The sequence below is a fragment of the Gekko japonicus genome, unplaced genomic scaffold, assembly GCF_001447785.1.
Source record: "Gekko japonicus isolate JY-2015 unplaced genomic scaffold, Gekko_japonicus_V1.1 scaffold697, whole genome shotgun sequence".
Lineage (NCBI taxonomy): Eukaryota > Metazoa > Chordata > Lepidosauria > Squamata > Gekkonidae > Gekko > Gekko japonicus.
Window position 1 is genome coordinate 845,105 of NW_015160230.1, and position 12,818 is coordinate 857,922.

Genomic DNA, 12,818 nt, shown 5'->3' on the forward strand with positions numbered 1-12,818 from the left:
CCCCCGCATATATATGTCTCTCTCAAGCTCGACGGAGGAGGGAGGGGAGCCGGTGCGAAGGGAAGCCCCACAAGCTCCTCCTCCCCTTGCCTACGGGGCCTTTGTGAGGATGGAGGGGCTTCCGTTGCCGCAGGACTCCTCTGCCGCCTGGCCCACCTGGAGAGCTCTATAATAGGCGACAGTTGCTCATTTCCACAAAGCTGCCTTTCCCTTGTGTACACTCACTCATGATTCTGGAATAGTTTCCGCCTTCTGTCTTATTCACTGTGACTAGAATTAGCCGAGGAAGGTGTCTTGTGTCGCCCTGGTAAATGGAGCACGCACGCGCCTCCTATAAGGCGCCTGAATTCTGACAATTTTTGTACAATATCTCTGTGTGTGTGTGTGTGTGTGTGTGGAAAAGGCAAGACAGTATTGTAGAGGCTGAAATGAAGACGATGGCATCAGTTCAGGTGCAGGTGCATAATATAGTGGGTGGTATCCTGCCTAAGGCTCTACATCCAGAGGCTCTACATCCAGTTTTGGTGGCTCTTTTGTTGGAATAAGCCTTTTTTAGGCTGGAGAAAGGCTTCGAACATTGCTTAGTGAAGTGGTAGGTTAGTATATTTTATCTGGAGGAAACAAAATTTAAAATAAAAGTGCCAATCCATTTTCAGTCTTGTTTGCAGTTTTAAGAACTGGCAGTCCCATTTCTCTGAAAGCAGTATGTAACGAATATGCTATTTCAAACCTTACTTAAACACTGCTTGGAACTACTTCACATATTACAAGTCTGACATGAAAAGTGCTTTTGTATAGGAAAAGTGATATAAACCACATATTGGTTGTCATGCATGACAGCAGTACATGCTAGGTCCTCCATTGCATCTGATTTGACTGCTGAGATCAAGGCAACTTGTGGCTTTCCAGGGCATATGCTGGTGAAAAGTGCCATCAGGTCCCACAGGGTTTTCAAGGCAAGAGATGTTCAGGGGTGGTTTGCCATTGCCTGCCTCTGCGGAGCAACCCTGGACTTCCTTGGTGGTCTCCATTCAAATACTGACCAGGGCTGACCCTGCTTAGCTTCCAAGATCTGATGAGATTGGACTAGTGTGGGCTGGATACGTCAGGGCACCCCAGGGCATTTGTCTACAGGAAAATATCTGAGCAGTGAACTGTCCATGCACAAACTTTGCATGTTTTGTTCTATGCTGAAACATTTTCCATGTAGAAAGATCGCACTGTTTGAAGTGGCTGTCTGTGGTTAAGAAGCATAATTACCTACTCCTTTAAACTGTAAGATAACCGGAAGAGGGAAAAGATTTGGTAAATATATTCCTGAAGGGTGTAACCTGACTTTATAAAATCAGTTTGCAAGGAATGGTATGAAACATGCAGTGTTATACCCTTCTGAGCCCATTGACTTCAATAGACTTAGAAAGGCATAACTCAGCTTAGGATGGTACTTTTAAAACATTTAACTGTGGAACTGAGTTTAATTTGTTTCAAGAGGAAGTTGGGAGAGGGTCAAAATGTCTCTGCTACTAGGTGTATTTGGATTGTGCAATGTGCTGCTCAAGTGTGTATCTTTAGACATAATATACTCTGCCTAGCTTTCTGCAGTCATTTAAATGCTATAGTCACTGTTTATAATTTATTAATAGCCAGTGTGGGTGTTTTGTAGGTCTTTCCTAATGAAGTCTGGAATATTCTTATCTTCTGTTACGGTGGCTGGAAGTCTTATTTTAGAGCACGACAGCTCTAGAGTACATAACGGATGCTTTTTATTTCGGAATCCAACAGCTTTAGTGAACTTTATAGGGCAGACAACAGATCTTCGTACACTCTTTTATTCTTCCGTTTTTGATCTGGCAGTCCTATTATGTGTATGCGTTTCATTGTTTAGTACTGCCTTCCATGGCTTTCGACATGAAAGTGTCAGTGTTTCCAACTACAATGGGCATGATTCAGCAATAATTAAGTACTTTCAAGGGCTGGGGGTATTTCAGTGAGAGAGCTAAGTACATGTTTTACTTTGCCCATTCAAAGGGTATTAATTTTGGCTGGTTTTGTACTTGGTGTAGGGTTACCAACCTCTGGAGCCTGAAGTTTTCTTGGAATTACAACTGATCTCCAGAGATCAGTTCCCTAGAGAATATGGCAGTTTCAGAGAGTTGAGTTTATGGTCTTATACTATGCAAAGGTACCCTCCTTCACAAAACATTGCCCTCTCCAGACTCCACCCCCAAATCTCCAGGAATATCCTAACCCAGAGCTGGTGACCCCTAGCTCTGTGTCTTCTCCTGTTGTAAACATGTAGTCTTAGTTAATGTGCATGGAATGTTAGGGTCTTAAAACAGCCTTGCTAGTGGTATTTCTCAAGGAGGATGCTTCACTGGCACATGTTCAAAGTCAAAGTGAGAAAAGATAGTTAAGGCCTACATAGTTGTTTTGGCAGTATTAGACTAATTTTGCTAATTGACTGAAGGAAAATGCCTTTAATTATTTTTTAAAATATCTTTTAGCAGCCTTTTGAATTATGGAATCTGCTTCTAGCCACAGTCTACAGTGTAATCTTGTTCAAGTAATCTAGATAGAGCAGATGTGATGGGTGAGCCAAGTAGTAAGAACATAAGAAGAGCCCTGCTGGAGCTGAGCAGTGGTCCATCTAGTCCAGCATCCTGTCTCACAGTTGCCAACCAGTTCCTCTGGACGGCCAACAACAAGGCATAGAGGCTGAGGCCTGTCCCTGATGTTGCCTCCTGGCTTCTGAATGTGGAGGTTCCCTTTAGTCACCACAGCTAGTAGCCACTGATAGACCTATCTTCCATTAGTCTATCCAGTCCCCCTTTAAAGCTGTGTATGCCTGTGGCCATCACCATATCTTCTGGCAGCCGATTCCACAGTTTAATAACTTTCTGTGTAAAGAATTATTTCCTTTTGTCTGTCCTGAATCTACTGCCCATCACCTCATTGGATGCCCTTGAGTTCTAGTATTTTGGGAGAGGGAGAAAAAGTTCTCTTTGTCAGCTCTCTTCACCCCATGCATAATTTTATGGTTACCCTTTTCAATCATTTTTCCAGCTCTACAATGTCCTGTTTTAGATATGGTGACCAGAACTCCACCCAGTATTCCAAATGATGCTGCACCATAGATCTATACAGGGGCATTATAATATCAACCATATTTTCAATCCCTTTTCTTGGGTTGCCAACCTCCAGGTGGTACCTGGATATCTCCTCGGATTACAACTGATCTCCAGGTAACAGAGATGAGTTCCCATGGAGAAAATGACTGTTTTGGAAGGCGGACTCTATGACATTATACCCCACTGAAGTCCCTCCCCACCGCAAACCCTGCCGTTCCCAGGCTCCACCCCCAAAATCTCCAGGTATTTCCCAACTCGGAGCTGACAGCCCTACCCTTTCCTAATAACCTCCAACACAGAGTAAAGAGAAGTGTCTTTCAAACTTCGCATCCTCAGGGAATCCCTCCAGTCTTCTCTTGTCTGTTGACAAGTCTTGCACTTCTGCTGCAGGATCCCTAATTGTTACAGAAAATAGTTCCAGATGGTCAGCCGTGTTGGTTACAGAAAATGACTGGGCCATTTATTTCCTAGGTGCACATTTTGATTGATTCAGGGAGTTGGCTAAGCCTGTTGGGTCTCACTCTTGCCATGCACTGCTGTGAGGACAACCTAACTCCCTCGTGGGTGAATTATGGTAGGAGAAGGTCAGTAGCGGTGGGATTGCAGAAACACTTGCTTACCACTACTGACTTTCTTATTTGAAAATTTCTGGTAAATTGACCAAAGTGCCCCAAGCCTCATCTTTTATTTTTGAAAAGGACAGCAATCACAGTGTTGAATGCCATTACCCTAAAGCCTCAGTATGGAAAGTTTCCAGCAGCAGTCAAAATAATGGTATGCATGCATAACAAGCAGTGATCAATATCTTGGCTTCTTCTTTCTTTCTTTCTTTCTTTCTTTCTTTCTTTCTTTCTTTCTTTCTTTCTTTCTTTCTTTCTTTCTTTCTTTTTAAAAGGTGCTTGTATGTGTGTCTGTAGAATCTATAAAACGTAAGGGTAGACCTCTCCCTAAAGAAGAGGGGAAAGCAGAGTTTGTCTGGATGGGATGTTCCTAATTTAGAGGGGGGTGGGGAGCGCTGAACATACAGAACTTTCCAAGGCTTTCCTGGATTGTTGCTTGATGTAGCCTGCACAGTCATGTTAAGGTTGTATAACAAAAATGGCTATACAGTGGGTGTGATATACTATATCTGGGGGGGGGGGAACCCAGTCATCTTGGCTGTTGTCAAAATATTCAAAATTCAGCAAACTCCTAGTTCTATAATTGGATCACACTGCACATATTAAATGCAGGCTATGTATATCCAGTCTGCACACTATACATAGATAACTTGGAGAGGAGCTTTAGTTTAAAACTGAGGCTTTTTTGAAAATGCAGTTTCAACCACATTCTCCCATCAGTCCTAGCATTGTAAAATATATTGGAGTGGGAAATGCATACGCACAGGCTGTGAACCAGAGTCTTGCATGTGCATAGCATTGTCCCTGTCAGCCATGAATGTACACATGATTCTTCTCTTCTCACCCGCCCACCTTCTGCAGCTGGTGAGGGGGAAATTCTGCTTGGTCTTGCAGGACTGCCTAACCCTACAATCACAATTTGTCACAGATCAGGCTTCCTTTGTTTTGGGCTGTTAACCATCAAATCAGTTACTGGGGTCATGTTTATTTATAGATTGGAAGATTGTTCTGTTTTGTCTAAATGCTTTTCCCCCTTTCTTCCTTCCAGGTTTATTTTCTTGGCACCCTGCGTTCATGTCAATAGCAGTAAGTTAGTTTTTTTTCTATTTTCCGCATATATCTGTTGTCTGGTGTTGCTGCTTCTGCTTATGGAGAATGTAGCATTAAAGACTAGGGCTGTGAATTGAGAGAGCTCCCATTAGAGAGATGGAAACTCTCTTGTCTCCTGCTTGCGGCTGCCAATACATACGCCGCCTCCTCTTTCTCCTCCTCCTTTATTTCTCTACAATGTTTGGGTTTTGTTAGGCTTCAAGAGATACCTTAACACAGCCTCCTCACAAGCTCAACCAGACCTGCTGAACAGATGTATGTATTTTAATTGGGCCAGTATCTCAAGCACTGGTTAGGTAATGCATGTGATATCACTGTTAATGGCCAAATACACTTCACCCACACATCCATGCCTGGTGTGGTTTAAAAGATTTAAAACAACTTGTAAAGGGTATGTGCTAATTTGCTGTAGCAGACGGTTGCTTGTGCAGTCCCTAAAAAAAGAAACTGCAAAGCTATCTGTGGTTTTAACATCATTGACTCTATTTTTTCAAAACCAATGTTTTACAAGAATATGCATGTTCTCAGTTTGATGTAGTAATTAAGAGCAGCGGACTCTAATCTGGAGAACTGGGTTTGATTCCTCACTCCTCCACATGCAGCTAGTTGGGTTACCTTGGGTCAGTCACAGTTCTCTCAGATCTGTTCTCTCAAGAGCAGTTCTCTTAGAGCTCTCTCAGCCCCACCTACCTCACAGGGTGTCTGTTGCGGGGAGAGAAAGGGAAGGAGATTGTAAGATGCTCTGAGACTCCAAGTGAAGGGCAGGGTAGAAATCCAATTCTCCTCCTACTCCTCCAGCAGTAGACCACACATTTCCAGGGATTCCCCATTTCCAACAAAAGGAGCAAACAAGAGCTACAAGGCTCCCCTTCCTTGTAATTACATTTGATTAGTGAAGATCCCCCTCTATTTAATTGGTGCTATTTTAAACCAAAGGAGGAAACTGCTCTGTGACACCCAGGGAGGACAGGGCCCACCCCATTGGGCTGCAGGGGGGCCCTCCTGGGAGGACAGGTCAACTCAGGGGGATAAGGGAGGTATCAAACCTGAAGGAGCCAAACCTGTGGGATGATGTGGGACTTTTGGCCAATAACATGCAACCGGTTAAGTCTTCCCACTGGGTAGCTAACCTCACTCCCAAGGCTCTCTCTGGCTCTCCCGTCTCCTGCTCCCTCTCTGCTTCCAGCCACTCCCAACTGTGCCATCCCACTGCCTTAAGGGCATGGCCCAAGAACTGGGCCTGCCCCCACTAATTCAGGTCCAGCCCTGTTGGCTGCCACAACCTACCTTAGGCCTAGTCGTATGCCCTCACCATGGACCACTGCTGCAAATGCCACCCATCCCCAACCCGCCACTGGCGTGACCAGCCACACTCATCCCACAGGTTTGGCTCCTTCAGGTTTGATACCTCCCTTATCCCCCTGAGTTGACCTGTCCTCCCAGGAGGGCCCCCCTGCAGCCCAATGGGGTGGGCCCTGTCCTCCCTGGGTGTCACAGAGCAGTTTCCTCCTTTGGTTTAAAATAGCACCAATTAAATAGAGGGGGATCTTCACTAATCAAATGTAATTACAAGGAAGGGGAGCCTTGTAGCTCTTGTTTGCTCCTTTTGTTGGAAATGGGGAATCCCTGGAAATGTGTGGTCTACTGCTGGAGGAGTAGGAGGAGAATTGGATTTCTACCCTGCCCTTCACTTGGAGTCTCAGAGCATCTTACAATCTCCTTCCCTTTCTCTCCCCGCAACAGACACCCTGTGAGGTAGGTGGGGCTGAGAGAGCTCTAAGAGAACTGCTCTTGAGAGAACAGATCTGAGAGAACTGTGACTGACCCAAGGTAACCCAACTAGCTGCATGTGGAGGAGTGAGGAATCAAACCCAGTTCTCCAGATTAGAGTCCGCTGCTCTTAATTACTACATCAAACTGAGAACATGCATATTCTTGTAAAACATTGGTTTTGAAAAAATAGAGTCAATGATGTTAAAACCACAGATAGCTTTGCAGTTTCTTTTTTTAGGGACTGCACAAGCAACCGTCTGCTACAGCAAATTAGCACATACCCTTTACAAGTTGTTTTAAATCTTTTAAACCACACCAGGCATGGATGTGTGGGTGAAGTGTATTTGGCCATTAACAGTGATATCACATGCATTACCTAACCAGTGCTTGAGATACTGGCCCAATTAAAATACATACATCTGTTCAGCAGGTCTGGCTGAGCTTGTGAGCCCACAAGGTCAAAGTACAACTGCATTGGACTGCACAGATGCTAGCACTCGTGGCTGCAACAGTGGGCTTGGCCTTCATTATCTCTAGCAAGAATCGAAGTGAACTCCCACACTTTGTCTCCTGGCACAGCTGTCTAGGTCTTCTGACACTTCTGGCCATGTGTGGACAGATCTTATGTGGACTGTGCCTGCGGTTTCCACGGCAGCTGAAGTTCTTCTCTGTGGCCCAGCTTCAACTGTATCACCTGATGTATGGACTGGTGGTTTACCTGTCAGCCACTTTCACTGTGGTACTGGGCATTTATTCTGACTGGTTTCAGGCCCAGGTCAAAGGGGCAGCCTGGTATTTCTGCCTGGTCCTACCCTTCTGTCCAGCCTTGGTCATTATGAATCAAACTATTAGAACTCATGTGCCAAAAAGGAGAGAGTGTATTTGAGCTTTGGACTCCTCAGGAACTGAAATCCTGTCTCATGGTTCCTTGTTTTTTTCTTTAGAACATTTGGGTTTGAGTTCCTGTGTTTTTGTTTTATAGGTCTATTTTATATGCATTCTGTATATTTTGATACAGTGAAGGGATCTATTTTTCTTGAGTGAATTAGCAGAATTTCCTTGTTTACTTTCTCTTTTAATACCTGCTAATGCCTGTACTTCAGCATTCTGGAAGTATATAGCGTCCATTTTACCTTTGCTGATCAGCTAAACACAGAGGCTTAGCTGATCTACATGCTTGAATGTGTTGTGCTTTCTTGATGCAGCCAACTAACAATTTTTTCTGTGTGTTTTCTGTGGGCCATTAACACTGTACCTTGCTAATGGAATAGTGACAGAGAAGCATTACAGTTTAGGGTATCTCAAACTTTATGAAAGCATTTTGTTGTTGTTGTTCAGTCTCACAGTCGAGTCCGACTCTTCGCGACCCCATGGACCAGATCACGCCAGGCCCTCCTGTCTTCCGCCATCCTCTGAAGTTGGCTCAATTTCATGTTCGTTGCATCTATGACACTGTCTAACCATCTCATCCTTTGCCGTCCCCGTCTTCTTTGACCTTCAATACATTTTCCTAAAACAAATAGATGTTCTAACCCTATCTGCAGCTTAGATTGCTGATGGCATTTCACTCACCTGGCTTATTTTTCACCTTTTCAGCTTGTATATTCTTCCCATGGTGTTTACCCTACTCCCCTGTATGTCACTTTCTCCTAGTTCTTATGTATGCACCTTGTTCATGAACTGGTCATCCATTTGCCTGCTGAAGGTGCAGCCTGGTCCAAGCAAAGTCCTCACTCTCCTTCCAGCTGGTCTCACCTTTGGGGTGGGTAAAATCTACGCTGAGGAGGGGGGTGTAGGTGTCAAAAATTCCTGTCTTTAAGGGAACCATGTGCAAGATGGAGGTGAAATCATGAGTAGTTTCAATTTATCTTACTTTTCCAGATTTCCTAATGTTTTAAAGGAACAGAATTTGCTTTTTCCAAGTAGAACCAGCACTACAGTGAGGACCAAGTCAGTAACCTTACAGTCCACTAAGGTCTTTGTTTGGTGTTTCCAGATGGGAAGCTGGCAGTTTGCATGAGGCAAGTTGGATTGAAACAAAAAAATCAGTGAAATTCAAAGCAAATGTTTAGGCACAGATTATAGGGCTTAAAAAAATCTGATATGGAGGTTTTTGTGCTGTGAAAAATACAGGAATAAAATGCAGAAAAACATACAGAATGCACGCTAACCCGACTATCAAGTATCACTTGACTTTTTTTCACATTAATATGTGGCATTTTTACAGGGGTCATTTCATAGAAAAAGAGCTAGGGGAACTCATTAGCATAACTCATTAGCATATGCCACACACCCTGACATCAGGGGCCTGGCGGTGGACCTGCAAGGCCAGTGGGAGTGCGAGGAAGCCCCACCAAGGCCCACCCTGACCCCAGGCAGGCAGGGGTGGGGAGAGGCGGGGAGGAAGCAACTTACCCTCCCTCTTCTCCTGCCTCCTCCTGGCTCAGGAAGCGGGGCGGCTGGAAGCAGGGGGCGGGGCTTCGTCATGTGCCCCGCCCCCTGCACCTCACCCGGGGGAACTGCGTTCCCCCCCGAAATGACCTCTGCATTTTTATGGTGCTACGAATACATTATCTTGTACACTTCCCAACAGCCCTGCAAAGTAGATGAGCAATGTTATTCCCAGATGGCAAATGGGTGGGGGTTGAGACAGAGTAGCTTGCCTTCATATGTTGTAATTTGTTAGCCATCTTGGTGGCCTATGGGGGCAGAAAGGTAGGGTAAAAATCTTGTTAATAAATAAATAATAAAATAAAATAAATAAGTGCCTAGTGAGTTCAAGGCAGAGGTGAGAACTGAACAGAGCACTTACGTATTAATAGTTCTGTGCTGTACCAGCCTTCACTGTTACTCAGCACAATGAACACTATTTTCACATTTGTAACAAAGGATCCTGATGTGCTTCCTTGAGGTTGCAGATCTGTTGTGGAGGTGTCATGTTTTCTCTTTAATTAAGAGTGTAATGTTTTGTGAGGGGAAAAATCTAATTCCTTCATCAGGGAAGTGCATATTTGGCTGCTGAAATTGTGCTAATATCTGTTGGGTTTGCAGGGCATTTTTTGCTGGATGTGGACAAAGGGCCATAAGGTCATGGCCTAAATATCTCCCCTCCCCCATCTCCTCTTTTTCATATGTAGCCTGATGATGGAGAGTTCTGGAGAATCCAAAGGCCTAACACTGTTTGGGGCAGCAGTTCAAATACCCTAGCTTATGCCAGGTTCATCAGACCTTGGGAGCTATCCAGGGTTGCCAAGGTCCTGTACTTTGATGGGAGACCACCAAGGAAGGCTAGGGATGCCATATGGAGGAAAAGGTAAAGGTAAAGGTTCCCTTGCTCGAAAGCCTGTCGAATCCGACTCTAGGGTTGCGGTGCTCATCTCCGTTTCAAAGCCGAAGAGCCAGCGCTGTCCGAAGACGTTTCCGTGGTCATGTGGCCGGCATGACTAAACACCAAGGCGCATGGAACGCTGTTACCTTCCCACTGAAGTGATACCTATTTATCTACTTGCAATTTCTTGCTTTCGAACTGTTAGGTTGGCAGGAGCATATGGAGGAAGGCAATGGCAAACTACCTCTGCTTGTCTGTCACTTTGAACACCCTGTGGATCAGATTGCCCTGAGTCAGTTGCAACTCAATGGCATGTTCTTCCTCTTCTAACTAAAGGTATTAATGGGTTTTGTTTTGTTTTTTTCTTTGGATTAACACTACTATTTGGGATTTCTGTGTAAGAAAATAATTGAGCAGTATGGGTCTCTATGGGATGGTGTCTGTTCCATCACTAGTGGTGGTCAGCAATGTTTCCTCTAAGCTGTGGAGTCCTGTGAGCAAAAATTCTACTTTGTGAGTTACTGGCATCAAAGTTGTGAGCAAGTGATTTGGCTACTGCATAAATTAGTTTGCTCTGGAGTCATCCTTCCTGAGCTAAGACAAAAATGTGTGTGCTGGAGGCTAAAAAAACTGTGAGCCAGCTCACACTAACTCAGCTTAGAGGGAACATTGGTGGTCAGCATAAGGTCTTCTCTGTTTTGAAGCATTTAATTAAACCAGAAGGAAAATTCTGTTTTCACCAGTGGCACTGACGTTAATGAGGCACTGGAAATAGGAAATGGAGTAGTCTGACTTCAGATTTCAGGAGAGTGAGTATGAAAACATGATTTGTGTTTTTGTTTTAGAAGCACAGTGTCTGCACTGGGTAAGAATTACAGGTGAGCAGGAACAGGAAGGGTTGACTTTCCAAGTTCTCCTTCCCCAGGATGTTTCTGATGTTACCTTACAGCATGTTGATACCAGTATATCTGTTCTCTTATGCTTTCAAGTTCTTTTTTCTAGCTCTTTTACATGTCTATGGCTGCCATGTGCCATTCCCTGCTTCAGTTTTATTTTGCAGTTTGTTCTTAAGGAAAGAATGTTCTACTATTTGCTTGTGTGCCTGCTTTCTTAGCCTGTGCCAGTAATTTATTTTAATTTAGAAGACATCTCTGAGACAGATGAGTTGGCCACAGAACTAATTCTCATATCTAACAATGAAAGCCCACTCAGTACCAATGGTGCCTCATGTGTGTTCTTGTTGAGCATTCAGATGGTGCGTGGGAGTGTGAAATGCGTGCATGCCTATAAGTTTACTGAAGAGGAAGAGAGGAATCTTAGAATATATGTGAGCAAAGAGATTTATAGGAAGGAATCTTTGTGGACTGGAAGTCCACAACATTTTAAGGGTCCATTAACTTACCTAGAGCAACTAAAAATGAATGTGCTTTATATGAAGATGTTAAAAAAGTATTATCAATTGCACAGAAAGAAAAGGCAGTGGCCTACTTAGAGAGGAGATCTTTTCAGGTTCTATGGGAAGTTTAGGCCAGGGGTTACTTGTTTCTTGGCCTCTGGCTGATAGCTAAGCCCGAAGGTAGCTGAAAGCAGAAAAGAGCCCTTATAGAGTGCATATGAGGGGAATTCCCTGAAGAAGGCAGTTCTATGAAAGGAATATCGCGAGTGCCAGTAGCCATGAGCCCAAGACAAGAAGCTCATTATTGAGAAGGAACAGCTGGGCTGGTTGGCATGTGTGTGTGAAGATGACAAGCCAGGGTTGAATTTGATAAAGTCAGAGTGATAGTAGCAGCACGTGTCTTGGATGCTGCTGCCAAAATGCAGAGAGCAACTGACAGGAGTTACCCTGGGTTTGAACAGGAGCCATTTTGATTTTTTAAGGTTAGGTGGATCGCTCTTGTGTTCAGAACTTTGTCTGTCTGAAATGCCAGACTATTCCCATCTCTAGCAGCAGAGTTGATAACCGCTCCTAGATAACTCCTAGATAACTGCTATAAAAGCAGATTTTCTAGATGTTATTATCTCAACAGGAATACATCTGCAAAGAAAGGAATGCCAGCAATCCTTATACCACTGGCTATTCTATATACTGAGTGCAAATGTGTAGTGCACAGACAAATCAGTCACTGCTACTCAGTGCAGTGCTGGATTGTTGTTGTTCAGTCGCACAGTCGAGTCTGACTCTTCGCGACCCCATGGACCAGCTCCCGCCAGGCCCTCCTGTCTTCCACTGTCCTCTGAAGTTGGCTCAATTTCATGGTCGTTGCGTCGATGACACTGTCCAACCATCTCATCCTTTGCCGTCCCCGTCTTCTTTGACCTTCAGTTTTTCCCAGCATCAGGGTCTTCTCCAGTGAGTGCTCCCTTCTCATTTGGTGGCCAAAGTATTTGAGCTTCAGTTTCAGTATCTGGCCTTCCAGGGAACAGTTGTTGATTTCTTTTAGGATTGACTGATTTGATCTTCTTGCAGTCCAAGGGACTCTCAAGAGTCTTCTCCAGCACCATAGTTCAAAAGAATCTATTCTTCGGCGCTCGGCCTTCCTTATAGTCCAACTCTCGCAGCCATACATGACTACTGGGAATACCATTGCTTTGACCATGCGGACTTTTGTTGGCAGGGAGATGTCTCTACTTTTTATCATGCTGTTTAGGTTCGCCATCGCTTTCCTCCCAAGGAGCAGGCATCTTTTAATTTCATGGCTGCTGTCACAGTCTGCGGTGATCTGGGATCCCAGGAACGTGAAGTCTGTCACCACTTCCACGACTTCCCCTTCTATTTGCCAAGGAGTGATGGGGCCGGATGCCATGATCTTAGTTTTTTTGATGTTGAGCTTCAAGCCCACTTTTGCGCTCTCCTCTTTT